Here is a 27,832-nt window from a genome sequence, read left to right on the forward strand (position 1 = left end):
CCTTGTCATTGATAAAGAGGGTGGAAAACAGTATAAAGAATTCATCTGCCAGGATCCTCAAGGGATCGTAAACATCCAAGTACTTCCACATTGCGAGCTGTAATACTTATGACAGAAGTAAAAATTGTTCCCCGTTTGTTTTGTGCCTGGGCTGCCTCCTGATTCCCCTCCACTATGCTCCATCCTCCTGTGTGTTGGCTGTGACTTCCTCATCAGCTCAAATGGTAAAAAGCTTGGCATGCCTCAGGAAAAGGGCTGAGCTCCCCCACTGACACCACTTTACACGGTGACAAGTTCACAAGTATTCCTAGAGTTTCAGAATCAGAAGTGAACATCCATGGGACTTGCAAACAGCTTCTCTGGCTGCCTCTGTGGGCTACTCCCGCTCGTTGATTTATGCTTCTGATGCTTGAAACTGCAGCATAAATCTGGTTATATAATAGAAACTTGATAACAGAGAAAGTCAATACTGCAGGGTGATAGAGATGAAATTACACACTGGCACTACCTTTTATTAACCCTGAAGTAGCTCACCTCAGTTGCTTCTCATAGACAAGTAAGGTGTCAGACCTTAGGGAAGGGATTTTCTTGCTACTCTTAGCAGCATCAGATTGAATATTCTTCCTTCAGTCTTGCTGGAGCCAACAAGAATTATTTTCTATAAATGTCATCCACAGCGAAAAAACCCTAGTATTTTTGCTTCGATGCATGTTGCCGTAGATAATAACCAACTCATTCAGATCAATTAAGTTATCAATACTATATTTATGTATGTAGACAAATCATGATATTTTGTATCATCAAAATATTTCCATCTTGGACAGGATTATTGAGGGACAGCTTGTTTGTCTGAGTTGTTTTGTTTTATTTTGTTTTTCTTTTCTTTTTCTTCCTTTTGTGTGTGGCAATTAGTTCATTTCTTAGCCACAATTTCTTAGTCACTATTACATTTAGAATCCCAATGACCTATGAAATGAAGATATTTGGCAGATTCACAGACAAGCTTCTGGTAATCACAGTCCACATCATTCCTCTTTTTAAGTAATAAAGAAAACTTAACACTACAATTCTTCAAACCATTCATGCATAAAGCTTCCACTTTATGTCTTTATAATCTGATTCCTGCTGTTGCGATTAGAAATACATTTATCACAGTTCTTTTTTATATTCATGGTTTCATTATTTGAAGTCCTGATGGTGTTGCAATTTCAGTTTTTCTATTTTCTTGACAGAAGCTAGGGGATTTACATATTTGATATCTGGGATTTAGGGATGAACATGGAAAAGAATATGAAGAAAATGATTAACTCTTATTATTTCTTCAAGGTCAGCTTTCCTTCTCATATGTGTAAGTAAAAATGCGTTTGATTTTATATTCATATGTTCTGTATAAAACTCTGGTAGTAACATGATCCTATTACTCAGCATAAGGTGACTTGACTCATCAGTAACTGAAATCTATGTGAAAGACATTAACAGAACTGATCTAAAGCAATATTTCATTAGCATCCCATGAGCAATATTATGAAAGATGAAGCTAACACTTATAAAAGCTTGTCTGGAAACCATTACTTGAAGACTGGAAGATGCCTAAAAATCCCACTTTGTCCAGGTGCTCCTTAAGTTGCTTAGCAACAGCCTCCGTAATCACCTTCTCCAGAAAGGGAGGTTTGACAGAGGATACTAATTAGATGGTTTCTTGAGGAGGGTCAAGACCTCAGCACACTATAGCCAGGATGTCATTTTGCCCTTCAAAAAGTTGTGTTAATGAAATTTCCATCCACTGGGAAAGTGCTTCCTCATCGACTTTCATGAGCCCTGTGGTTATCTCACTGGGAGTCTCCGCCACTCCTGGGATGAGGGACTGTCAAAATCAACCATGGGTGTGTTCATGGCTTGTTCTGACACTCTTGGTTGGAGACTGACAGCTTCAGATATGAATGATTTTGCCCATCAAAAATATGAGAATGAATTCACCGATTTCCTATTTCAGAGAAGAGAAACTGGTAGAGAACCCAAGTCTCCTTATTAATTCTGCAAAGCTGCTCTTAACTGTTTGTAGATCATAACGGTAAATAATTATTCAGATAGGAATCTGAGGTAAAAGCATTGTACCGCAGTATGTAAGGGAAGGGTGATATTCTGAGGGGTTACCACTTTGGGAAACTGCTTCCTATCTTCATAAGAAATTCCAAAAACTAATTTTCTTTATGAAAATACAGATATGCTCTGTGTTCACATGTACGTGGAACACTTTAACCAAATCCTGTTTTATGGTAGGCTCACACAGAAGTACTGCAGTTGTCTCCTTTCGTACTAATACTTTATGCCAGCCCATTTTCAGATGCTTCCTTTGTCGTCTAGTCTCTCTCACTTACTCTCTGATGCTTTTCTGTCTCTGGTTTTTCTTCTTTATTATTTTCGGGAATGGTGGCCTCCAGCCCCTATCTTCTCTGGGAAACCTGCTCTGATGCTCGGCTATCCTCGTGGTGAACTTTTCCCCTATCACCTGTCTGAATCTTTCTTCTTTCAGTTTATGCCTGCTGTCTCTTGTCCTCCCACCATGCACCACTGAGAAGAGCCTGACTCCACCTGCTCACCAACCTCCTCAGGGGTACAGGGGGGCTGCTTTTAGGTCCCCCTGAAGTCATATCTTCCTCAGGATTCACAAGCCCAGCTCCTTCCGCCTCTCCTCACAGGGCAAGTGTTCCAGCCCCGACTATCCTGGTGGCCTCCCCTAGACTTGTTCCAATCTATCACTGATTTTGTTGAACTGAGGGTCCAAAACTGAATGCCATATTCTGGATTCAATCTAATAAGTGCTGCACGGAGGGCCCCAGTCATTTTCCCCGATGGACTGCTCTCCTGTTAACTCAGCTCAGATGCTGTTGACTTCTCTGCTGCCCCCACTCACTGCTGGCTCACGTGCGGCAGGCTGTGTACCAGGCCTCCAGCAGAGGCAGGCCCCAGCCTGTATCATTGCCAGGGGCTCTTCCTTCCCACGTGCAGGACCTGGCATTTGTCATGGCTGAATTTCATGAGGTTCCTGTCGGCCCATTCCTCCAGCTTCTCTAGGTCCCTCTGAATGACAGCCCTGTCCCTGAATGCATCAGACATCCTTCACAACTTGAGGTCATCTGCAGACTTGATAAGCAAGCACTCCAGCTTCTCCTCTAAGTTTTTGGCAAACGTGTTACACAGAAGTGGTCCCAGAATATACCTCTGTGGTATCCGCTTGTTACTGAGCTCCCACAGAGTGTGATACATTAACTGCTCCCCTCTGAGCCAGATCATCCAAACTGCTCTTTACCCATCTAGCTGTCTTCTGAGCCTGACCTCAGCAATCCAACTTGGGCACAAGAACATTATGGAAGACAGTGTGGTTAAAGCCTTGCTAAAGCTGAGGTAAATGACACCCACCACTCTTCCCTCATCCATAAATCCAGTCTTTTTATCAGGTGTCAGGACACTGCAAGGGCTGGTAGCTCCCTGTGGGCTGGATGTCAGTATCAGCAGGGGCTGCCGGTGGTGCCAGGCCACTGCTAGCCACGTCCCGCCCCCCACTTCACCCCGAGGGCGTAGGGCCTGGGGGTAGCTGCAACAGCCCCAACCCCAGATGGGGGCATCAGGCACCGCCACGGGGCTGGGGTCGGAGGGTCCTGTCACCAGGCAGGGGCAGGGCTGTGGCAGGGCTGGAGTAGCACTGCTGTGGCATCCTGTGGCAGCAACTGATGGCCTTGGACTGGGCTGTGATAGGGCTGGGGCTGGGGGAGGCCCAGGGATGGTACAGGGAGAGTAAAGTGCTGTTAGTGTCCTCAGGACCCTGATATCAGGTTGGTCAGTCCTGATTTACCCTTGGTAAATCCATACTCACTGTTCCCAGTCACCCTCCTCTCCTTTGTGTGACAGAAATATTTAACAAGAGAACTTACTCCATGATTTTCTCAAGGACCTAAGTGAGGCTAATGGGCTTGTAGTTCCCCTTGTCATGCTTTAGGCCTCTTTTGAAGAGAGGTGTAATATCTGCCTTTCTTCAGTCATCAGAGACCTTCTCTGATCTCCAAAACCTTTCGCAGATGATAGACAGCAGCCTTGCAAGGACATCAGTCAGCTCCCTTGGCACCCTGAGATGCAGCCTGTTGGGTCCACGGGCGTATGTGTGTTGAGACATCTCCAGTCATTCCTGCCTCAACCCTCATCCGCTGCTGGTCATTCTCCTCCTCCTTGAACCCCTGCTGCTAAGCACAGAGGCCCAGAGGACCTTATCGGAGAAGACTGAGGCAAAACAGACATTGAGTTATCTGTGTCCACTGGCACCAAACCACCCACGAGTTCTAAATATGCTACAGAATCAGCTCTATTTACACATATGCTGGAGAAGACTTCAGATTGCAATTGTCAATTCACCTCCAGACTTCAATAAAGGCAAATTCCAGTTTACTAGAGGCATTAAACTTCCATACCATTCTCATGTTGCAATTATATGTGCATATAATCCCCCTCTCCTAGCCTTTAACTTTTCAATTCATTTAGCTAAACGTATACTTGCAAATTGCTCTTGCAGTCTACGTGAGGCTACATGAAATGTGCTCCTACCTTGAGTAGCAATACCTTTAGAAACTAGAATTTTTATAATAGTCTTGAAAGTTAGACCCTAATCTGACAAAATTGCACTCCTTTGAGTTAACCAAATATATGCCAGCTTGAATAAAGGCACTATCTAGATAATAGTAGCAATAATAGCCAATATATTTTAAAAAGCCATTGTTCAATGTAAAAAAAAAACAAAAAACAAAAAAAAACCCTCTTACTTTTAAACTCCTTCCCCTTTTCCCAGGTAAATTACTTTAGTACATCTGATATCAAATAGGTGGAAAACTGAAAGTTTCAAAACAGACCTGCAAGATACTCTTCATTACCATTATTTTCATTTTTCCAATCTCATCCTTTCTTCATTCCTGTTTATATAACCTTTTGGAGTAGATAAACATTGGCAACAGGATTAGATTAATCTCCTCTCTTTGAGGAGAAAGGTTGTTCTGTGGCAAAGTGGAAGTCTACAGTCTGAGCTCTGCCATATCTTTCTTGTAAATCAGTCAAAAGTCTTGAAGGTAATTTTGCAAGGATTCTCCTATAACCATGTCTCAGTTAGAATCATGATTCTTAAAATATATGAAGGAAAATCATGCTTCTTGAAGCAAAAAAAAATCTAAATGTTTCAATGCTTTATATGATTTAGGATATGACTGTTTATATTAACTTTAAAAGCCTTCTATATACATTGATATATCATACTGCAAAATATTAACTTATCTAATGTGTACAATTAAATGTAATTAAAGTGTCAGTTCAATTAATCAACAGAGAGAATAATTTATCTTCTAATCAAGGTTCCTTATGGAAAATGTTTGTAGTTGTTGATGTTTTTTGGGAGGAATATTTTTGAATTGAAGTTGATTTTGTATTCTTGCAGAGTAAAATATTTTGACATTATGTGAAAATTGTTCTTTATCTTGCTTTCTTTTTTCTTTTAGTTACATTTCCTGCTATCTGGAAATGCTCTATCCTTTTTTAGGACTTCTGGGAAAAATAGTTTCATCTTCTTCCTAGGAGAGTAGCAAGCTTATTACAGGGTCTTAAGAATTTGCAGTTGAGGGAGATATAGAGCAAAGGGCAGACAGAACTGCACATGTTTTATCCTCTTGCTAATTATTGAGAAAATATTCTGAGAAATTAAGTGGACAGGGCTCTGCATTAGTTCTTTTTCTGTCCTTTCAAGTGCTGGAGATCCTTGCATTGCAAGGATTGCAGTAATAGGTTATGCTGACAGTTTCTTCTGGGTGTAGGAATTTATAGCTAGCTAAGAGAAAAATGAAATGGGGAAAAGGGGGCTGGAAATTCATCATCTACCCAACCTCTCCAGAAAAAAATATAGACAAGTATTTTCCTGTGTATCCTTCCTCCCTCAGTAGTCACTCTTAAAAAGGCCGATGCATCATTTTCCCTGGAACTTGATGAAATTTCCAGTACCTGCTGGAGACAAAGAATTTTCCCAAATGATCAATCTTTTGCAAATCTCAGGGAATGCGTAGAATGTAAAGAGGGGGGGGTTCCTCTACCTGTACTCCTGGGAAGGTAGCTAGCTGGATCTAGCTTTTACACATTTAATCCTTGTGCATCAGGTCACTTAGTATCACATCTGAAGCAAATGTACCCATCATAGTGAATGCTTGCATGGATAAGAATGAGTCACTCACTTTTACTAACCAGAACCATGATAATCAGAAATGGAAGGCACCTAAGTCAGATTGCTGTCTCCATTTTAAACTTTAATACTTCTAAAGTGCCTAAAATGCAAGTACTCATCCACTACAGCTGCAGTTCTCACTCCACAGAGGCTCTTAGACTCCCTATATAGCTGACTGAGAAAGATGAGATAAAGATCTTTTGTCTCAGCTTTGGAGGCATCTTCTTCTCTACTTTAACTGCATACCTGAACGTCTAAGATAAGTGCCCTGAGCTTCCTTTGCTGAGACTACTTGTTCACTGGAACGCATAAGTAAGTTAAGGTCTTACCTTTAAAAATATGGCCTCAAATCCCCTCGTTTTATGCACTTTATCTTGGAGTTAGATTATTCTTAAAGAATTTAGGAACTTATTGAAGGACAACAAATACATGTTGCTGTTCTTCATTCTAGTCTTCATTAAGACAAGTTGGCAGAGCTATGGGCCTCAGTGAGTAATCTTTCATGGTAATAATATAATCAAGATATATTCAAAACTCTTCAGGATAAAAATGTAAAATCTGCATTTTACTATCCCTGCTTGTCAAAGTGTGAAAGTATGAGATACTGCATATGTATGTACTTTTGCTAATAATTGCAATGGATTTATTTTGTAACATATTCATGAGTAATAAGTAATAATATAGCATAATTTTGATTAACTTATTTTTCAAGTTAGAATGAACTCCCAGGAAATACACACACTTTGAAATGAGTAACTATTAAACATCAAACTATTAAGCTTCGTCTTATATTTTCTATTGTATTATTATTCCGCTTATCTTCCTTTATGGAAAAGCAGAGTACTCTAACTATGTGCCAATTATCTCTTTCACACAAAAGATCATATCTTTCCACATATAGCCTTTATTATATGCAGGGTTAAGACCCATCAAAAACATCTCTCTTTTTTTGGTGAGAGTTACCTGTCACATGTAAGTTATTTTGTGGCATTTTAGACTACAAATTACTAGTGGATAAGTTGCTCTGTATTAAGTAGTTGAATACAGAGACTATAAGCAAAGCTTGTTATTTGATGAAAATATGCACATGGGCAGTTACTATGGAGTAACTAACTGACAGCCTATAAATTCATAATCTAGTCTACTCTGTTGTGACTTGTTTCTATGTCCAAAGGCTTATTCAAAAGAGCATTTAAGAGCATGGTTAACTCTATATGTGCTTAAAATCCAATGAAGCTAATGAAATTAAATACAGATGGAAATTCAGTGTATTCAAGCATGTAAAACTTAATGCAATGGTCATGGAAGTTAATGCTGACTTATTGGAAGCATTATGGTGGACTTAAAGGACTAAAGAAGCTAAATAAAAAAGTAAAGTCAAGCTCAGTGAAAGAAAGTAAGAAGAGAGACGGAAGAAAAAGAGAAAGGAAGGGAAAGGAAGAAAAAGAAAGGAAGAAAAAGAAAGAAAGAAAAAGTAAAAAATAGGCCAATGTCGCAGACATAATCTAAAGGCAACCAAGAGCAATAGATACTGTTGTACTCACCTCTTCAAAATTCCTCAGCATTTAATAGCAGAACTAAATGCTCCATGCCATCTGCCAGCTGTTAACAGAAATAAAACAATACATATAGGTACTGTAAAGTACAATCTATTTAGTGTACTAAAGCTTAATATATCTGAAATTTTTTGGTAAATATAAAAACAATTATAATTGAACAAATCTATTCCTATGATAATATAATGAAGAGGCTTATGCTTCTGTAATGAAAGGCTTTATTACACTTAGTTTCATTATCCTGCATCATGCCTTACTGAATATATTATATAGTATCATGTACTGCAATTAAAATGATAATGTACAGAAGCAGATACATAGAATCTGAATCACTACAGAGTTTGAAGCATGATGTGCTGAGCAGACTACTAAGATTTACTAGCTTTTTCATGGATCTTTCACTTTCATGCATGACTTTCTTGCCCTTTTACGACTCTGGAGTCATTCAACAAAAAAATGCTCAACATACCCAAGAGTAATTATTCTACCAAACTAAAGAAAAAGGTATTTAGCAAAATCCTTACAACTATCAGCAAAGCTATCTGTTCCAATATTTAGACCATCCACTCCATGGGCTTCAAGACAGGGCTCCAATGTGACAACAAGGAAATGGCAATGATTCAGGACAGCTATAGAAAGTGCTTAAGTTGCTTGCATGAAAACTAGAACCAAGAAGTGTTTCTGTAGCATTATTGTCAAGGATCTACTTCTTTTCTTTGGCCATTTAGGAACTATGAGAAATTCTGTGTGATGATGCAGCACTTCCACAAGCCAGCCAACAAGAAACATGAGGAAGAGGGATATGCTTAAGCAGGCTTGAGTTTATACATTAAGCAGTACCGTTCACTCATTGCTTTAGAATATCAGCATTAATAACAGTTGTCTTTTTGTATGATGATCTAACGCAGTGTTTCTCAAACTTTCTGAGAAGGCAACATGCCCCGATCATTCGTGTTACCATTTAAGTTCAGAGAAGTTCAGTTACTTCCCTTTCTTAGCCTAGAGGAATTGAGCTGCCATTGAATGCTGCTCTCTAGCACTTCACAACCTCCACAGCAAGCAGCTAGAAGCAGAAGCAAAGTACCTGCAACTGAGAAGGACCACAGGACTATAGCCTGGTGGTTAGGCCTTCAGCAAGGACAAGGCAGGCCTTGGTTTCATTTAAGTGCTTCTATTTTTCCTTCAAGGAAAATATATAAACACTCCATGGACTATTAGCCAGAAACATACCCCAGAATATCATATTGTGTAATCTGTCTCAGGAATATACTGTAAAACCAGCGTCAAGTGGTTCTAGAGGAATGCCTTTTCAATAGGGAATTACTTGATCCGAGACAAGAGCAACAATACAGTTCCCTGGAGCTGATTTTTAGTGAATGCTTCAGAAAAGACCAGATTTCCTTAACAGCTACCACTATAAAGTTTTGGGGGTTTGGAACCTAGTCGTGAAATTTAGAAAATTTTAATAAACCTGCTGAGGTTAAGGAACTATCCTTCACACGTTGTAGCATCTGACTTAAGTCCCTAAGGTAAATGGTCTGGATCTTTTTCTTCATGTTGGTGCCAAGAGGTAAAGCAGTATATCAGCTGATATGACATAGATGAGCATGCATTATGTATTGCTCCTATTGAAGCATTTAGTTTAGAATTTTATCTTATGTGCGTAAAGAACAATAAAAACACAGTAATACAAAACGTGATGTATTTTGAACTACATTCACCATAATTTTTGGTAATGTAACCGTAGGAAAATGATCCTAATTTACAAAAGATACAGTACAAGTAACTTCAAAAGCAAGAAGGAGCTCTGTATATTGTAAGTCAGCATCCCGAAATGTTACGCATTTTACAGCTTCAGTGACCAATGCGAAATACTGTACAAAAGCCACTGTAATAGATAGCCAATAATAATAGGATAAGTGAAACACGTTCATATCCATAATTAAAGCAAACCACTAGCATTATTTTGTTAAATAAACCAGTTTTAAACATTTTTAATGTTAAACAAAACAGCATCGTTTTGTTATAGGCTCAGTGCTTGTAAAGCCAATCGTGGTTCTCCTGACAGCTACCTCTGGGAAACACCATGTACTCATACCACCACGTTCTTGTCTATGCTTAAGATGCTTTTCCATATATTCTTTTTTCTTCCATTTTCCTTGTTATGTGCCCCCTCAAATGTACATTTGAATGTCAAAATATCCTTCTAAGATGTTCTGACACAGGATAATTGGGAAGGTATTTGAAACTAACTCTTAGAAACTTAATTTTCAACTATTCATGCTTGTTATACATGCCAGCTACCCCAGAATGAAAAAAATTCCCCATAAATTCCATATGTCATCTCGTTACTAATTATTGCAAATCAAATTTCTGGGAAAATTTTGTCCAAAATTGAAAGGTTCACAAAATCCTTATATTAAACTCTAGGGAATTTTCTTTTTTTAAAACTCTGTGTGACTCCGAATTCTTAATAGCTTGATTAATTTGCTGAGAAATGTTCTGTAGTGTACATCTTTTCAGTAAAAATATTCCCTAGAGAGCTGTTGGGAAAGGAGGGAGAAAGAGAGAAAGGTATCGTAAGAGTATAGATAGAGAAGTATCGTAAGAATATAGATAGAGAATCTTTTTCCTCATTTCCAAAACTGAGGAAGCAGGTCTGAGTGTTTTACACGGTCAGCAGCCATTGGCCAACATGACAAAAACAGTGAGATGAAAATAGGACTGAGGAAGACAGGAATACAGGGGATTCAAATGGTCTTGGTGAGAGATGTCTGGGACCACCATAAACTGAGATCAGGGAGAGGCACTGAGAAGACACCGGTGCTGAAAGGGGCACAGAAGGACTTGGGAATGGTAAGTTTTTGAATCATTAGGAACATTTTCCCTCTGTGAAGTGCATAAAGTTCTCCATGTTGATAGCTCCATTCCACTGCCAGATCTATTCCTTGTCCACTACATTTACACTTCGCGCAGGCATAAATCTGTCCATGTGCGTGCTCCTTTGGACTTACTGAGAGGGAATTTCTGTTTCAGCAGCCTTTTGTAAACTCTATTTAAGAAAAGTTTTGTTTTGTTTTGTTTTGTTTCCCCAAGAAGGTTCTTATACAGCAATCAGATTTTCCCATGCCTCTTGGGGGAATTCTCAGGATAAAAACTTCTTCAAAAGACTTTCAAAATGTGTTACTCTTGAGAATATTCTTGAAAAACTCTTCACCTATTCTGTAAATTAAAAAAGTATGTTGTACATTAACACCTATTTTCAGACATAACACCTTTTTTGAGGCTTTGCTGTTGTTCTGGGTTCTGTTGTATGTGTGGAACTTGGTACGGGCTAAGAAACTGGTGTGTGGTTCTCAAGATTTGACTACAGATGTGTCACTTGAAAAAATGAGTAGAGCTAGGAAAAGGAAGACATTTAAATGTGCTAAGTTATTGTGTGGACAGGTTAAAAGAGGATTGAAAGAAGGTTAAGTTTACTGGAGTGTGAAAGTAAAAAAAAAAACGGATTAGACAGGACTCAGAGTCTTTCTCTCTCTAATAAACAGCTGTAGTACACAGCTTGTTTTAATCTGAGGGGTGAAGAAAGATAGGATAGTGGTTAGGGAGGGTGATCACAAGGCTTCTGTGGAAATGTTGTACACCAGAGCATGTCAGAATGAAAAGATTCGGAGCATAATAAACTCATTGCTCAGTTTCTCCCATTCTCCTCTAAAATTTAATCAGTGCATCAAATCTCTAGCTGCCACTGTGGCTTGAATACTTTCCAATCTCTACTATGTTCCAAATTATTGTAAATTCAACTTCTCATATAAAAGTCAGAGCAATGTAACATGCTTTTGGTGTGAGACTGAAAGCAGACATGGCTTTATCACAGCTGGTGGAAATGTGGTAATGAATTGCAAATAAATTTCAAACATTTGTTAAACTCTTCCTGAACAGTTTTACTTGCTACCAGCAAAATATAGATGCTACAACTGAACACTCACACTTAGGATTTTAATTACACTTAGACTGGAAATAGTGTATCAGATTTAAATGGTGTGCCTTCTGTTCTGCTAGCCTGCTGCCCTTAAAAATCTGAGTGTAAACTTTCTATTTCTCTTCTTTCTCTAATTCTTACTTCATTTACTATGTATTAAAATCCACAGTTTCACTGTGGTCAGCTGATATGTGTCAGGTGATGATCCATCTCAGTGTTTAAAGGCTTAAAGTATTATAAAAATTCTTGGGTTTATTTCAGAAATTCTTAAGTGTATTTATTTGAAAAATAAATTTCACTAAAATCCTTGTTTTCATTGACTTATATACTGCATTTGACTGTCTTATTGGCTCATATTAATAAAAGTTGTCAATAAATACATGAGGATCAAACAGAAAGAACTGTTCAGCCAGCAAGAGCCTACCACGACAGCTTAATTTCTAAGAGTAGGCCAGGAACTCAACTTCTTGCATCTCATTGGAATTAAGCTAGTTACTTCCAAAGGAGGTTTTGTCCCTGTATAGTCAGAGCAAAGTAGCTATCTTAGTAGTCTGTAATTATACTGAGTTTAATTACATGTAAAGGATGTGAGCTGAAACATCTGATTTTGATTGATAGAAATAGAATCAATGTGTCCTATTTTCAGTTGTCCACCTCAGTTTTTTCCTTCTTTCCTCCAAGTCTGAAATGGAAGACACTCCATCCAACATCCATCAGCACAGGAGGAGTGGAAGATGTGGTAACGTATATTACACATTTTGAAAGTCAGTAAATTGCACTGGCTGCCAAAGAGTGCAGAAAAGATTCTGCTTTTCATTGCTTCCATCTGCTGGTTTCATTTTGTGTTGAAATGGCAAGACAGACAGCATCTCATGATGTGCAATTGGTGAAAGACTATTTAACAGGAAAACAGCAGTTACCTATGTCGTATTATAACGTGCTGTATTTTGCCACACTGTGAACTCTCTATATTGCAAAATGCAAAGACAATTAAATTATGCTATAAAATGCTATCCCATGCCTAGAATGTAAGTTTACATGAAAGTTATCATGGCATTTTTCACAGTTTCTCCACTTTTGATAGAACAAGCCCCCTACACAGGAATCTAAGTAACTGCTTTGATTTCCAAAAATGCACCTAACAACTTTTGTAGCATTTGAGTACAGTCAGCTTGTTTAAAAAAAATATATTCTTATTTAAGGATGCATGCCAGAGCTGACTAGCTTTAGGCATCCAAGTCTGAGACACTGCAGCATTTTCTAGTCTCTAACCAAAAATATTTTACTAAATGTGCAAAGATATCAACATTTCATTGAAATCCTACTGTTTATTTAATTTGTTAACTATCCAAAACCAGTTCCATGTGAATCATTTCCTTTCGCATTGCAATGTATATGATCTACCATTTGTTATTTGTAAAGTTTGTAAACTTACTCTTTAGTGATAAAAAATACACTCTTGTGAGACTATGCAATTATTCTCATTAAATAGACATTTGAGTAATAGAGGTGTTCTCTTTAGATGAAGCCTATAAAATTTGAACATTATGCCTATTCGTATACAGTAAGATTAGTTGCCCTACATGTTGGCTGCTTTGGGATGCCTGTCTTCCCCACCCTTTCTGCATTTATTTCTAAAAGAATAAAAACAGATTCCAAATCATCGACATGTTTTTGAGAAATAGGCCGTATCTAAGGTGCAATTCATTTGACCTGACTGTAAGTGTTTGTAATGCATATGGCTACATGTGAGATAGTCACCTTACATTCCCTTCACAAGTAGTAGGGGAATTCTTTTAGTTCCTCTAAACTGTTTTAGATACCTTTTTTAAGGTAAAAGGATTTTTTTCTGAGTCATGCCATCTCCTCTCTGTTGGTCATAGAGAGATTCTAAACAAGTGGCTCTGATGTAGACATCCACCTTTTCAACATTTGGAGAGAGACATCCCATCCTTTGGACCCAATCAAGGTGATGCTTGTTAAAACTTCTGAGGCTGCCAATAGTGATGGCAAATGAAAAAAAAATCCAATCATGCATGTCCTGTAAAATGTTTTGATTTTCAGAAATTAGCACAGTAAATAGAAACAGCTGAGGAGGCTGGGTCATAGTCACAATTGCAAAGAAAGATGGGGGTTCTTTTTCTGCTTTGCTTTCACAATTTCATGAAATTTCATGTCCAGGCCCTAAGTGCAACGCCTGCCTGCTGCTGGGGCTTTATCTACTTGAGCTCAGGGACAACTTTGCTGGAGCAGCCACCAGCTGTGAAGTTTTTTGAGAAGTATTGATGGGAACTCAGAAGTTGAATTTAAGCCCAGGCTCCCACCCTTAGTCCTTGCTGAGCCTACATTGCAGCCATGCCTGTGTCTGGCCGTGTGCCTCGTTGGTCTGCACCCTACTCTGACCTGCTGTCTTGGCTTCCTGGCTTGACTTTGAAATGACCTCATCACCATGGTCCTGCCTGGCCACCACTGAACTGTCTGAACCTGGTTACTGTCACCCGACCTGTCTGCTCTCTTTGTTCGGTTACTGTGAGACGGCACCTTTGTTGCCAAGGTCACTGTCCTGCTAGCTTTGCTGTTACCCTGAGCTCTTGACTGATCTTCCCTTGCAGAACAGTCTGCCCTTGCTGTTCTCTGACACCTGATGGCATGAACTAAAGAAAAAGAAATCTTTTTCTTCAATCTAGTATGAAATAATCAAAAAGTACATGAGAATTGGAAAAAATGTTAACTTTCTATCTATAGCTATTCATGATCCATTTTGAGTGTAAAACGTAAAATAAATTTTACATTTATTGAGAACTTTCGTCATGATGAACACCATGCTTACTTGCCAGGAAATTTATATGCAGCAGCTCATGAGAAACTAGCTACTCAATGGGAAACACATTAACTGGTGGCTTCTCCAGTGAAAAGGATAAGGATGTTATCATGGCTGGAACATCAGACCAGAAATATTGTGAGGATAAGATTTATTTAAACTATGGAAATGATCCAGAATGCCAAAACTAGTACTAAAGAGAAATTTTAACTATGCTGGGAGAAGAATCTAGCAGCACATAGATTTCCTACTGAGATAAGTTTTTTTTTCATGAAGAAAACTGTTAGAGGGAGTTGTTTGTTTTATCCTCAGTTTGTTTCTAAACAATCCATGGAATAATGTCAAACAAGTAATAAGGAAGATCCAGTATTCATTGGAAAGGCAAAGCTATTGAAAGCTTATATTACAGAATCACAGAATCACAGAATCGTTTAGGTTGGAAGGGACCTCTGGAGATCATCTAGTCCAACCTCCCTGCTCAAGCAGGGTCACCTACAGCACGTTGCCCAGGATCACATCCAGATGGGTTTTGAATATCTTCAGCGAAGGAGACTCCACCACCTCTTTGGGCAACCTGTTCCAATGCTCTGTCACCCCCACAGTGAAGAAGTTTTTTTCTCAGGTTCAGATGGAACTTCCTGTGGTTCAGTTTCTGCCCATTGCTTCTTGTCCTGTCACTGGGCACCACGGAGAAGAGGCTGGCCTCATCCTCTTGACACTCCCCCTTCAGATACTTGTACACGTATTGAACAATCAAACTACTTACTTACACTTTTTTTCAGGTGTTATCACAACTAATTCCATCATACAAAGGAAAGAACTCCAACTATAAGAAAGAAAAAAAAAACACAAGTATTTCTCCGAGTTGTATGTCTTCAAATTGTCTGAGTCCAATGAAGTGACATGCAAAGGAAAGTTACCTATGAAATTTCATGGAGGAGAAATAATACTTATATGGCTAGAAAGGAGTTTACAGTGTCTGCTTTTACAAAAGGGATAAGTAGGACCTAGAAAATTATAGACAATCAGTTTAACTTCTGTTCTGGAAAAAATTCAACTGTCATAAAATTATTTCTAAGAACCCAGGAGATAGCAAGTATACAAATAACAGCCAATATAGATTTGTCAAGGCTAAAATTATGTCAAGTGAATCTAATTTCATATAAGTGGACAGGACTAAGGATAAGCAATAGATACTACCCACCTTGAGCTCTTTAAGAGTTTTGAAATTGCCCTGCAGAATATTCTCATAACAAAAGTTTAGATAAAGTATTTATTGGGTGAGTGCACATTTGTTTGGAAAACTATACTGAGAAAGTTTGACAGAATCATAGTACAGTAACGCTTCCAGAGGTGTCTGTTTTGGCACTGATAAATTATTTAACTTTTTGGCAAGGACTTAAATGATAGCAAAAAGTGTTTACAATTTGCATAAGACGTGTCAGTAAACAGCTCTATAGGCAACTGGAATTAGAATTCAAAATGATCTTGACAAAATAAGGAAATGTTTTAAAAATTGCAGGATGAATTCTAATACAGACAAATGAATACCTACAAATAGAGATAAAACAATCATGTCAGTACAGGATAAAAATAAGTGGCTAGACAGTAGTACCTGAGAAGAGCATCTGAGTTATGGTAGATCACAAACTGCGCCTGAGCTGAAACATCCTATCTTAATACGGGATGATGGGATGTATAAATAGAATACCATCCATAAGTATCACAAAGTTATACTGGACACTTCATTTAAAGAAAGCTCTCAACCACAGGAGAGCAAGGACTATATTCAGATGTTCTGAAGGTAAACCTGCAAGAAAGACTGAAGGAGCTGCTGTTTAATCTACAGAAAAGGGACAGGAGAACAGCAAAAACAAAAGTAGCCAGAAAGAAGGCTGGCATAAACTCTTCTCAAAGTTCACTGTGAACAGTGAAAACAGGAGTGAAGTTAAATCAAGGGAGAGTTTGATTATTTATGAGGAAAAGAAAACAATTAAAGACTTTATCAGTATGGACAGTCAGCCCTTGGAATATACTGCCAAGGGAGGTTAGAGACTCTCTATCCTTAAAGGCTTGAGGATATTTTGGATAGCGTCTGCAGAGTGTCAGACAACCCTTTCAGGGTTATTTCCTGCAGTTCCATGACACGGTAGCATGTACTGCAATATTGGTAACATAACAGCTCTGCAGTGACCCATTTCACTAGATGCTTGATGATGGATGGACTCAGCTTTTCTTTCTGTGCGTAAGATAGTACCATTAAAGCAATTTAGGATAACATTATTCCTAAAAAAAAATACATTATGCCAGGTTGTTAATCCAAAGAGGCCTCTACCATTCTCAGGTAAGAAACTTCTCTAAGCTGGCTGTTTTATAGTACTTTACAGAAGTTAAATGTATGTAGCAGAGCAGATTAAAAAACAGCAAGATGTAAAAATGGTCATTTAGCCATCTATCTCCTTCAGCTTAACATCTAACTTTATATTTCACATTGTGGAGCACCCATGCAACAATATTGAATAACAGAATGTGAAGATGCATTTTATTTAAATGACATTGATGCAAAACTGTAGATATTAGGAGAAAATTGAACGCAAATAAATTAACTAGATTCTATACAAACACACATATCTTAACTAATTAAAATATATAAAATATATTAATAGCCACATATCACCTAAAGCAGCTAATTAATTGACCTAATGAACTTTTAGGACTTAAAAATAGGATAAACTGTGATTCGTCTTCTTTTCAATGAAGATATTCACCCCCAATTTAAATACCGAAAAGAAATTCTGTTCATTATCCTAATATTATGACAAAAAGGAATACATAAAAAAATTCCTAGAAGAAATTTTGGAAGACTATTACCAAGTTTGCCCATACTTCTCAATAAACTCTTTTAACTCCTCATGTAAATGTTTCCATTTAATCTAATTATATCCATGATGTTGACCTGTTCTTTACCTCTACCTCATCTAAGACATCCATAAATCCATGGGCCCCGATGGGATGCACCCATGAGTGCTGAGGGAGTTGGCGGACATGATTGCTAGGCCACTCTCCATCATCTTGGAAAGGTCCTGGAGATCAGGAGAGGTGCGTGAGGACTGGAAGAAAGCCCATGTCACCCCAGTCTTCCAAAAGGGCAAGAAGGAGGAGCCAGGAAACTACAGGCCTGTCAGCCTCACCTCCATCACTGGAAAGGTGATGGAACAGCTCCTCCTGGAGGTCCTCACTAAGCATGTGGAGGACAAGAAGGTGATCAGGAGTAGTCAGCATGGATTCACCAAAGGGGAATCATGCTGGACCAATCTGAGAGCCTTCCATGATGGAATGAGTGGCTGGGTAGATGAGGGCAGCAGTGGATGTTGTCTCCCTGGACTTCAGCAAGGCTTTGGACACTGTCTCCCATCACATTCTCATAGGCAAACTCAAGAAGTGTGGGTTAGATGAGTGGACGGTGAGGTGGATGGAGAACTGGCTGGATGGCCGAGCTCAGAGGGTTGTGGTGAATGGTGCAGAGTCAAGTTGGAGGCCTGTGGCTAGTGGTGTCCCCCAGGGGTCAGTCCTGGGTCCAGTCTTGTTCAATGTATTCATCCACGACCTGGAGGAAGGGACAGAGTGCACCCTCAGCAAGTTTGCCGATGATATAAAACTTGGGGGGAGTGGCTGACACACCAGAAGGCTGCACTGCCACTCAGAGGGACCTGGACAGGCTGGAGAGGTGGGCGGAGAGGAACCTCCTGAAGTTCAACCAAGGCAAGTGCAAGGTCCTGCACCTAGGGAGGAATAATCCCATGCACCAGTACAGGCTGGGGGTTGACCTGCTGGAGAGCAGCTCTGCCGAGAAGGACCTGGGAGTGCTGGTGGACAACAAGCTGACCATGAGCCAGAAGTGTGCCCTGGTGGCCAAGAAGGCCAATGGGATCCTGAGGTGCATTAGGCAGAGTGTTGCCAGCAGGTGGAGGGAGGTGATCCTGCCCCTCTCCTCAGCCCTGGGGAGGCCTCGTCTGGAGTACTGGGTCCAGTTCTGGGCTCCTCATGGCACTCCTGGAGAGAGTCCAGCGGAGGGCTACCAAGATGATTAGAGGGCTGGAGCACCTCTCCTATGAAGAAAGACTGAGAGAGCTGGGCCTGTTGAGCCTGGAGAAGAGAAGGCTCAGAGGCAATCTCATCAACGTGTACAAGTATCTGAAGGGGGAGTGTCGAGAGGATGAGGCCAGTCTCTTCTCCGTGGTGCCCAGTGACAGGACAAGAAGCAATGGGCAGAAACTGAACCACAGGCAGTTCCATCTGAGCATGAGGAAAAACTTCTTCACTGTGAGGGTGACAGAGCATTGGAACAGGTTGCCCAGAGAGGTAGTGGAGTCTGCTTCGCTGGAGATATTCAAAACCCGTCTGGATGTGATCCTGGGCAACGTGCTGTAGGTGACCCTGCTTGAGCAGGGAGGTTGGACTAGATGATCTCCAGAGGTCCCTTCCAACCTAAACGATTCTGTGATTCTGTGATTCGGTAAGCTAATTATGTTGCTACAAGGATGTGTCTTAACTAAACGAATAGATAGTAAATCTCATTGTATAGGTGTACCAAAACTCTCTGTTCAGGTCTGGTCACCCTCAAACTATCTCCTGTTACGGAATCCATAATTTCTTGCCTCATATTAAATGTAGTTAAAAAAAAAAAGCACTTAAATAGACTCTGATGGGAGAAAGTCTAGCCCTGACGGTCTGAACAACAGTAACCAATCATTACACTGCGGCAAAACTCTTCCTGGATCCCTAGAACCCCAGAGGGACATTACCCCAACTCAGGAAGCCTGATGTGAATATTTAATCTCTCTAAAATTGCATGATTATGCAGATACTGTGCCTCTGGGAGAGTTGTTCCCCCAGGGACTTATAAAAATAAATACTACATCTAAAATGTAACAGCCAAAATGCAGGTGGTGAATTTTCTCTCCGCCACTTCCTTGCAGCTTTGCTTGGCTTGTCCTGATGTGCTGCTGAAGCAAATGGGTGTTCTCTGAAAAACAATTGCCAAGGCACGTGAACCGCCCGTAAAGGATGAAGGGGCTCATCACTGGAACGTGAGGTGTTCCTCGAAGCCATCTACTAACATATGGTTGATGGGTTTGATGATATGGAGGAGAATAGTTTACAGGATTTCTTTTTAGTGCATGGTATATTAGCGTCTCACATTTTAATGAATTCCATAAATAAAAGATGATGGAAAACCAACGTTTTGTGCGCTGCATGCAGTTAGTTTCATCTGGAAATCTGGCTACATAAACAATGCTGTAACCAGCATTTTTTACCCTGTCTTCTGTGTTGATGTTCTTGGAATTACTAGTTAAACAGCAATAGATCACTTTCATTACCAAAAATAAAATATTGAGCTAGTATCATTCTGGTTTTTGTACTTTCACCTCTGTTTCATCAGTCACACTGAGAGCAATTGATCTCTTCTGGGTAACGGAGACCTGCCTTTATGTGGGAAACTATTTGTTCTAGCTGAAGCCTTTGGCATACTTCACTGTGGTGCTCGAATACAGTATCCAAAGAGGGGACATTAGGCTCAGAGCCAGTCCCTTGGTTTTCTTTTCCGCAATATTCTGGACTTCGGGAAGGTTGTACTACAGAAGACAGGAACTCTGACCTAGATATATGTGCAACAGGAGGGTTCTGATAGTGTTATTTAAAGGAGTGTAAACTCTTCTGCAATGACAAATTTTTCCTGTTGAATGAAAATAATAATAAAACATTCATCAGAGATTCTGGTTTTGTGTGGAGCAAACAGCAGCTTGATGAGCTTCTACAACTGCTGTTCTCATACACATACCCTGAGGAGGAAAAAGAAAGAGAATGAATAGCTTATTTGATTTTATTTACTGAGAAAGAAGCTGATGGTTGTAGGAGAATATTGTAATCAGAAAATTCTCTAATAAATACATAATTTTTCACTTATTTTCAGAGAAAACAGTAAAAATATTCTGACTTCAGATCACCAAAGCTGTGTGAGACTTAAAACTGTGCAATGTAAAGAAGCTGCTCTTGGTGGCAGAGGATCTTAATCCCATTTAAAAATAATGCCTATGCTGCAGAAAGCTTTCAGCATATTGCCATGGAGAGTGTAGAAAGCTCTAACAGTTTTCTTTCACACTCAGGTGGCTCGTCTGGAGCACAGTGTTGCACTGCTGATCAAAAGCAGAATATTTGTTTTTTAACCTCTCTGCCCCTGTCCCCAGTAAAAGAAGCAAAGGTCACAGAGCAGAGGGGTTACCCTATCTGCCACCCTAGCCCAGCAACTAAGCCTCTAGCAAACACATTAGCGTTTAATTTGTCATCCTGGATGGTGTGGCACTAGTGCTTGCTCTCCCACCACACCCTCCGAGCTCTCTATGGAGGCTTTGTGCGGGCAGTGGAGCGAGGCGGAGATGTGCCTAGCAGGAAACGGATTAAGAGCTGGGGCTGGGTCCACATTCTTTGATTTGTTGCCTTACCTTGAACACTGGATTTTTACACACAGCTTGAGAGGCAGCAGGGAAGGGGCTGGAAGGAGGTGAAAGCGCCAGTCAGTGGCAACGGCTGTTTCTCCAAACATCTCCCCCTCTGCTCTCCCCCTCCCCGCCATCCTCCAGCGCTGCTCCGCAAACAGAGACTGTTTTGATTGCTTGGATGACAGCACAGGAATTCTCCTTTTCAAAAGCACTCAGTAGATATATATATATATAACCTAAGTATTGTAACTAGAAGCACCTTTAAATCCGTCACGAGGAACAGCAAGCTGTAGCAGTGACCAGTTGCATTCCAAACCAGAGTTTCTGATGAATGAATAAAACTAAATTAGACAAGTCTGCATGCTGGTTCAATGGCATGATGGATAATAGTCAGTAAAAAATGATTTAATGGGATGGCCGAATTGTTTCTATCCCTTTTGGTTATGCTTGTTTCCCCCCAGCCTCTCTGTTTACAAAATTCTATGTTTATAAAACTATCTCAGATATACCATTTAAATTCATTGCATTATGCACAAAAAAACAATTTTCTTCTTCAGCAGCCAAAGGGCAGGGGAACTAATTTTTGTGCACTACATCATCATTTCAAACTGGCCTATTTGTAACTGGTTTTCAAACGCATGTTGTGCCCAGGTAGAAGAAAAACAATACAGGGTGATTACATACAGTAATGATAGCTAGGGAAGCAGTAATCACAGGCTTTCTGAAAACAAGACAAGATTTCTGGGAAGTCTGAGAAGCATGAAAGCAAATGAGTAAATTTTTGTGCTGCAGAACTACTCAATTTAAAGAGAATTCTCAAAATTAAACTATATTTTATAAAATTTGTCTCCTTGCAAGCACACTTGCATTTCTAGCTTGGCTCTCCTATGCTGCATCATTCTCACATTATGACCTCTTCTCTGATACACTCTTCTTTGTTTTTTTGTCATAGCATTTTCTTGCCACGTCCTAATCTTGGTATTCTCAAGGCTCTGCCTTTCTATTCACTCGCCAAACTTGTTTTTCAATCTGTCAGTCATTCTGACTTTAATATATTCTAAACTTAACTCCTGCCTACCCAGTACTCCAGCTTCTGTGCTGGTATTACTCAGAGCTCTTCCCTAGTCTTGACATGATTATTTGATTCTTTCTATCCACCATGCTATTCGTTGTCCTGTTCCTATTCTTAGCTCTCATCTGGCTGGCATTGTCTGCTCCCACTCTTGATCTGCTGAGCGCTCTGGAGAAAATTCTCTAAATCTAACAGTCTTTATGAGTGCAACTTTCATCACTTCATCTTTTCTGTTTTCTAGGACAGGTCTTCATACTTCATTTATGTTCTCTCCTAACTCTTGTTTTCAGAAGCTCTTTACGACTTTCAGTTTTACTTTCCTTAGTAAGGTCTTGCTGATATTTCCAAAGATAAAATTAACAGTCTCATGTACAGCCGATTTCTGCCTTTATTTGTTCTAACAATTTTCCTTCCCATTTACCACATGTACCACGAGTGCCATTCTCAAAGATGTCATCTCAACTACATCTCCTTGTTTCTCAGTTCAAACTTATTTTTTTCCCCTCAGTGATAATTCATTATCAATGACTTTATCAGATCACTCTTTCTTGCCTATCTATACCTTGTGCCCTTTGCCACTGCTTCATTTCACCCATCTGTCCTCGTTGTCCCCTGTCCCTCCTTCTCTGTCATCTCTATGAACAGACTTTCTCTCCCCAACGACACCACATAAACTTTTCTGATACCTTCCTCTTTCTCCTCTAGCCTTTATTCTAATTTGTGCACCCTGTTGAAATTGTCTTTAGAAGAGTAAAAAGGGTCTTATCCACCTGTGATAATAAGTCTTTGCTGTTAAGGTTATCTTCAGCCTGTCTTCTAATTCTCCAGCTCCTCTTGGCTTGCTCTTTGTGGATTTCTACTGAATACCTTTTCTTTTTTTTCCTACTTACTTAATGTCTGGCCCTTTTATGTTACATTTATTGAATCTTTTTCCCTCTCTTCTCTTCTTCCTCAGTGCTCCTTAGGATTTGCTGGCTTACCTTTTGTTTATATTGCTTCCTGCCAGACAACAAGGACTTGCTCATCACATTTATGCTAACAATTTTTATATCTTGTTTAGTAATCACTAATTCTTCCCATCTCCCCAGTTCTCACAGCTGTCTCATATCCTGCTTAAATTAAAGTATGCATGGCAAAAACTGAACATCTTACTTTCATATTTATCTACCTCTCTTCCTGCTTTCTTGGCAGAAAATTTTTCTCTGTTGTTAAGTTCATAATTTTAGGGTAATTCTCACCTCTCCCTTTCCCTCTATCGTAATCACACAGCTTCCCCCTAAATTCGCATACTTTCTATTAATACAATATATGAAAGACCTCTTCCTTCTTCACCATTTAACTCTCTCCCCAGTCTTTTCCTCCCATAATTCTTTATTAGCTTTAGATCAGATGCAGTGATGCCCCTTAGACCTCCAGAGGTATTCTGAGTTTTAGGTATGTGATTCTCTCCTTCGAGTATTTAAGAAAGAAAAGGAAATATTTGATACTACCCTCAACTCTTCTGAGGACACGTGTGAAGTATGCAGTAGACTAGGGGGAAAAAAATAGAATTAGAAGTATCATCCTCTAGCAAAATAGTCCACAATTAGACCACTTACCTTCAAAGTGGGAGGTATGGGTTCATGTCTCCTTGATCCTTGAATGCAAATTAAAGGAAAGTTAGGTGACCACCCCTGCTCTGCAGCATCCCATGTAGCCAGTCTCTTCCTCTGGAAATTGAGACACTGTGCAACCAGAAATATGAATCATGGAGCCAGAGAAAGAGAAGATGAGGATTTTAGCTGATATGAAAGGAATTCTAGGTCTTCCTGCTTGGAATGTATGCATAAGTAACCCTGAGATCTCCAAATCTTCCTCCTCCTTTCAGGAGGACATAATTTCAGCCTCTGTCCTATCTATTCTCATTTTGATTCCTTGATTCTTGCAATCATGGATAGATAGAGAGCATCACTACTTGCAATATCACTTAACCTAATGGTTAGTGTTGTTTTCATGTAAGTCTCACCTGAAGTTCAATGTTTCCAGGCTGGAGAGACCTTAGAATCAGGGTAGTCGACTTTTATGCCAGCGTTATAGGTTACTATGCAGAAAATTTTCCTCCAGGCAGTCAGTGATTTTAGTCATAGTCAAAATCCCAGAATGTGAAATCTGGGCCACAGCAAAGCTCTAAGAAAATGACAGATGTCTGTCTTTCCAGGGCAGCCACATGTACATGAATACTTACAGACAGGCATTTAGGAAAATTTAGCTAGCACTATGAGGTGTACAGTGAGTTTAGGGTTGCACAGTATTAAGTAGCTGTGGACACCAGGTTGCATGGATTACTGTCTGGGACTTCGCTGAGTTGTTTCATTGCCAATATAGATGAGATTTAGGCACAGGACGTTGAGCTATATGTTTGTTTTATCCAAACTTCCACTGTTATGTTTATATATTCACCTTACCTTTCTTTAAGTCTCTATTTGTTTTTCCATTTCTAAAATAGCTGCCTTCGGCAATAAAACTATGACTTAGGTCCTGACTATCAGGAGAAATTACATTAGCATTCCTGTTTTGCAGGTAGGTATCTTAGTCACAGACACAGTAAAACCAGCATCCACAAAGGTAGAGGCCTCTGCTTACAGCCAATTCCCCCGAGCACAAGCTAAATAGCAATTAGGCAGCTGAATAACTTTCTGATTTTAGTTCTGTACCACAAAGAACCTATAGCAGATTAGGAAACAGTTCTGGACTCTTTGTGGCCAAGGTTTGTATGGTAACCACTAAAAAACTTTCCACTTATGAATTTTGTTTATTGAGTTTCAGTTGCAAAATTGATTTTGCATTTTCAAGTCATGCTAGCAATATCATTGTAAAATAACAATACTGAGGGGGAAATACGGCTTTATTTTATTGAATGAAAAAAGAATCTCAGATCTGTTAAGAATTTAGAAGTGTTCATTCCCCTTTATGAAGTTTCTTTCATATGGGCATATAAACACTGGAGTGTTACTTAATTCTTTGTAAAGGAGATACCATCATATCCCTTCGACCATCAGAATGAAAGTTAGTGTCAACTTGCGCTATTCAAATCACATTTAAAGCCCTAATTATCCTACTGCGAGAACTTTATATTCGTTTGAGATACTGATGGCAGCACATGCTTACTGTATATATTGATTTTATCCTACGACTATTTTAATAAAAAATAAACCTGACTTTATAGGTACTTAGTGCTGCTTAAGTATTTTTATCGGTCTTATGAGCCCAATAATATGATATATTTTTATTATATCATTTGCAGAGTCTTAAGATCGTATAGGATATGGAAAGTGTTATACTCACTGGTGTTATGTTGGTAGTTGGGATTACATTGGTGTTACAGTGCTATATATATCTAACGTTACATTAGTACTGCGGTACACAATGTTGTCTGCAAATGCAGATAAAACCAGTTTAGCTAGCAGAAGGTCAAACCCAAGAAAACAATAAAATCTTTTCTATTTAACTCTAGTGGCTTAAATAAGAGACAAATTCATATTTCACCCTGAGGTTTCAGAAAATAAGTAGCTTTATGCTAAGTTAATTCCTAACCCACGATAAATAATTATTTAATTTTTCTGCTAATCTTATATAGATAGAAGTCTAGCCACAGAGTTGGCATTTGGATGGCAGGGATATTTCATGTTTATAACTGGTTTACTGTTTTTAAAATATTAACCTTTTTGAAAGGAATGTATAGATTTTCAGCAGGATATTGAAGGAGGGTTTGGTGGATTTTTTTGTAATCACTCCTGTGTAAGATTTGTCTTTCAGTCTCCCCATGATTTCTTTGAGCTTAACAAAAAACAGAGTTTGGAAGATTTGTTTGGTGTTTAACTTGATTATTTAAATAAGAGATAAGCAATTGCCATTACAGCGGCTAGGCAATAATTTCCTGGGGTCATGGTCTCTCCTGCCCAGTATACATCCCTATTGTTAATGGAGCTGAACATGCACACACACATTTTTAAAAGGGAATGTTAAACAGTCCCCACTTATTTTATAGTGCAAATACTTACATGACAAAATGCAGACAGACTTCAGGAGTCTGTCTGAAGACTATAAAAAGAGCTAGAGGAACAAAGAGATTTAACCACCTAACCATTACTTTCCCGCCTCCTCAAGTCCAAATTTTAGGAATGTAGAACCTAACTTAACTACCTTAACTCCTCTTAGCCATCACTTGGAGCATGGTGGGGCTGAGGCATCAACATTTCCTCAAATTTTTTCAGTGGGCTAGTTTAGCTTTGCTTTTAGACATCTGCTATGTGTCATGGGTTGTACAGAAAGCTTAGGTACAGGTGCATAATAACTAGCAGCTAACTCTTATTGCAAAATCGCTAGTGGACATTACCCAAACAGCTTTCTTGTTCATTTGGATAAGTATCCAGAGTATTAAGTATTAGGAGTCAAACTGTGACCTTTAAAGTACACTGCTTTAAAGCATTGTGACCTGTGGAACACGCTTCCGGTGTGCAGCAGGAGCCCTGGAGAAGGATCCTGTATCAGTCAGAAATCTAGGGCTTTGTGCTGTAACGACATCTTTTTCTCTTTAAAACAGGTATACGCCTATAGTTACCTTTTAGCTACCTTTTAGCTGGCATAGAAGTGGGATTCCCCTCACTTTTCTGGAATAGGTTGGCTTCTGCTGCTAACACTGAGGGAAAAGTCAAAGAGCAGCAGGTAGTTAGCCAGAACATTAAATCCCAGACTTGACAGTGTCTCCCACAGGCTACTATCACCACTTCCACAGCAGCCAGAACAATAGACCTAACTGAAGGATTTATCACCTGTACCTTGGGCCTGGCTTAGCACAGCACTTTCCCTTTATTCTCCTCCCCTTTTCACATCAGAAGCAGTCTAGCCCTTTTTATTGCTGGGCAGAACAACTATAAGAAGCCTTTGGTTAGTTCTGAAAGCAACTTTTACACTTTTCAGCACCTGTATTTTTCAGACCAGAATGACATTTTACTTCAGGCAGAACAGATTTGCAAGCTGGAGCAGCTGATTACCTTAAAGATGCTTTGCAGATAATTCTTTAAACCTCAATGGCCACAGCAGAATAAGCTTTCCTGAGAAAGTCAACTTTACAGTCGCTTTATAAAGAAAAAATATTGAATATAAAGAAAAATATGAATATAAAGAAAATATTGTAAAAAGTGTGTTTCAGGGAGGAAAATACTGTCACAAAGTTCAATCCATTTGGCATTCAAATTACAAAAATTTCATGAGAGTTCCCTAGTTATCAAGAACATAGGTTCTGTAGATTTTACCTGGACTCACATTGCTAAATCCCTGAGTAGCTCTTGGAAATTTCACCCTGGTGATCCTTGAGGGAACTTGCTTCTGGAGACCGGCACTTATGCCCAACCCAATGTTGCCGTCCATTCCTGCTCGTAACAGTCCTCTTCACCCACTGCACGACTTGCAAGATGTGCAATCCCTTGGCAGGCATGGCTTAAGGACTATCTGTGCACGGCAAATACCTGACTTATTTTGATCACTTGATTCCTTTTTATTTCTCCTGGTAGTTCCAGATGAATCTGTATAGCTTGCACAAGAATGCGGCAAGTAGCTTGAGATGAGGTAAAAGAGAAAAGTAATGGTGTCTGGTGATCAGCCAAGAGGGGTTT

This window comes from Struthio camelus, chromosome 3, assembly GCF_040807025.1.
Source record: "Struthio camelus isolate bStrCam1 chromosome 3, bStrCam1.hap1, whole genome shotgun sequence".
NCBI lineage: Eukaryota > Metazoa > Chordata > Aves > Struthioniformes > Struthionidae > Struthio > Struthio camelus.